This window comes from Cnephaeus nilssonii, assembly GCF_951640355.1.
Source record: "Cnephaeus nilssonii genome assembly, chromosome: 1".
Lineage (NCBI taxonomy): Eukaryota > Metazoa > Chordata > Mammalia > Chiroptera > Vespertilionidae > Cnephaeus > Cnephaeus nilssonii.
In genome coordinates, this window is record NC_137072.1 from 6,193,585 (window position 1) to 6,196,288 (window position 2,704).

A 2,704-nucleotide genomic window follows, 5' to 3' on the forward strand; every position below is an offset into this window, starting at 1 on the left:
GGGAGGGCAGTTAGGGGCAATCAGGCTGGCAGGGGAGCAGTTAGGCGTTGATCAGGCGGCAGGGGCGTGGTTAGGGGGTGATCAGGCTGGCAGGCAGAAGCATCTAGGGGCAATCAGGTAGGCAGGCAGGCGAGCAGTTGGGAGCCAGCAATCCTGGATTTTGAGAGTGATGTCTGACTGCCCTCAAGGGGTCCCAGATTGGAGAGGGTGCAGGATGTGCTGAGGGACACCCCCTGCACCCCCCCACCCCCGTGCATGAATTTCATGCACCAGGCCTCTAGTGACTAGTAAGTACCTTCAGGAAACTAGTTAGAAATAAAATAGGAAAATAATGTAAAACTAATAATTTTCTTATAAACCAGTAGCTACTAATTAAATACAATAGATGAAAAATAAACTTTACATTAAGAATAGCATTATCCATGATATCAAAGCAATTTTTTGAGAGCCCACCATGTACAAGTGTTGAGCTTTTTTGTTCTTGCCCTCAGGGGCTTAAATTCTAGTGGATAAGACTAACCTGCAATCACAATACAGTATGTTAAGTGGTATGATAGAGGGAATGTGTGGGATGGGGATGCTCCAGCTGAGTTCTAAAGGAAAAGTATAAATTTTAATAGGGAAAGATTGTTCAGGTATGGGAAGTGATGATGAAAAATAGTATCAAGGTGTGAGGGAACCTCATTAATTTAGTAAGCCTAGACTGTAGGGTGCAGGGAGGGATTATGAGTGATGAAGCTGGTGAGTTGATATGTAGTCAGTTCACTGAAGTCTCTGTGGTTTGTTTTGAGGCTATAGGGAAATCTCACCTTAAACAACCTCCTCTTCCTTTCTGTAGGCGTTTTGTGGGTGCCAATCACTTGGATGATTTTGGTTCAGTTTCTGTCATTTTATTCTAAAGTCAATTAGTGTGAGGCTGCTTGTAGAGTTCCCCCTGCTCTTTGACTCTGCCTATATAACCAGGGTAATTGAATTACCTTCTGATTAATGTGCTGAACAGGGCAGTTTTCATTGCACCAAATGCCTTTCCAGAGATTGGGTACCTATACATAGGAGTCTTACAATGAGCTTTTGACCCTGAAGCAAGATCTCAAGATAGTCTTTGTGGTGGTTCTGAGGTCACCTGAACCCACTAAAAACTTAGAAGAGGACCTCATACAAACCATGTGGTCCCACTGGGATAGGTGGGCCCTGGCATAATGGGACTGTGTGTATTTGGGTCTGCCTGATGGCTACACCCTGGAGAAATGCATGTATGGAAGGCCTTTCATTAGGGAGATGATATTCAGATCTGGGGCTGGGTTTTCACAAAGAATAGTAAGGTTCTGTTAAGAAATGAGGATGGTTCTTTGCTTGTGCCAGCTGAAGGTAATGAGATTCTAGCTGGATGGGAATATCAAAGTTCATGTGCATGATTCTATGATGGTCAGATATGTCCTTGAGGTCTTCTGTTTTTAAGATTTTTGAGTTAAATTTCACAAGAGATATCATTCATCTTACTTGGCACTCACTGAGCTACTTGATGGTAATGTTAATAATAGCAGGTAACAGTTTTAAAACTATAAAGTTATAAAGCTAAGTGCTTTCCTTGAATCTTCACACCTCTATTAAGTAGACATGAATTATTATCCCCATTCTACCAAATAAGTGGATTTGAGGCTGGGAGATAGGGTCTTATTCAAGGTCATTCAGATAACTCTTTATGGAAGTGGGTCTCAAACCCATGCCTATCAGAATCCCAAGTGCATCCTCTTAGAGCATTATACTGCCTCAGGGAGGATCAGGAGTTTGAAAAATGGAATTTTGAATCTGAGTGGTCAGGATGTCATTTTCTTTTCTAAGGATAGATACTGCTATGCAGCTTGAATGCAACTTTATTGACTAGGAAGTTTTTTTCTATCCAAGAAGTAGTTTCTGTCCACTTTTTAAACATGCACATGGAGGCCTTAGGATGAGATGGAACTGATGAACAATTTGGATACATTGGTCTCCATGACAAATGGCTTATGTCAATTGGTCTGGAATGGAAATGTGGAAAGGGAGGTACAGACAAAGATAAGCTATGAGTGCGGATTTGCAGAGCAGGCTCTGAGGTGTAGACTAGGTGCAGCTGGCAAGGGTCAGATAGAGGAACTCATGAGACAGCCACAACCTGTCCCAGAGCATGAACAGGTATTCCTGTAAGCACACATTCTCCCTTTGAAATGTTTTGTCATAGGCATCTAGCCCTGCTCGAATATTGTCATTCCCATTAGGCAGAAGGAAACAAAGAATGCACTTATTCAACAGAACTCCAGTGGTATCTAAAGCTCCAGGAACCTATGAACTAAGTGCTAAACGCTGCAATCTGGGGTGGGAGTTGTACTTGGTAGCTGGGGAAGGCAGTGAAGTAATATAATATACTCGGTGCAGAACTGTCACTTTGTAGATGAGTCAGTAGCTTGGCAATCCTGCCCTGTACACACTTTTATTAGGTCACCTGTATTTGTTGTAGTTTTTGCCTTTTTGTGACTGGAAGACTTCTGATCTCTTTATCATATGAGTCCTAAAAATGTAGAAAGACTAGTTTACAATATATCATCTCATTATTTTAGGCACAATATTGTTTTGGGCATAGCGTCTTGTAAAACTTCAAAGGTTTATCTTTTGACATAAAAATAATAAGAAACTAAATAAAGTTTAGTTACTTATTAATGTAAAGTGA